Source organism: Morone saxatilis, unplaced genomic scaffold (genome assembly GCF_004916995.1).
Source record: "Morone saxatilis isolate NCDOM2014 unplaced genomic scaffold, NCSU_SB_2.0 Contig12, whole genome shotgun sequence".
Lineage (NCBI taxonomy): Eukaryota > Metazoa > Chordata > Actinopteri > Moronidae > Morone > Morone saxatilis.
This window is the reverse complement of record NW_023339674.1, coordinates 16015259-16015463: the sequence shown is the minus strand read 5'-3', so window position 1 is coordinate 16015463 and position 205 is coordinate 16015259. Positions and strand designations below refer to the sequence as shown.

Genomic DNA, 205 nt, shown 5'->3' with positions numbered 1-205 from the left:
CCTCCTCCTCCTCCTCCTCCAACACTTCCTCCACCCCTCTCCTCATGTGTGTGTTTGTGTGTGTCAGTGTAATAAATGGCTGTGTGATTCAGATAAGCCATGCTCTTATCTGCCCACCAGGGCGTTGACCTCCACCCATTACAGCACACTAGCCAACCATCCATTCACCAGTGTCACACAAGGCTTTTTTGTGTGTGTGTGTGTG

The 205-nt window shown here is 50.7% G+C and overlaps 1 protein-coding gene across 1 annotated transcript in view; it reads left to right on the top strand.

Annotated features, from left to right (window-relative positions):
• The window catches only part of tle5 (TLE family member 5, transcriptional modulator), a 13621-nt gene that overhangs the window by 7108 nt on the left and 6308 nt on the right, over window positions 1–205 (top strand). The window lies entirely within an intron of this gene.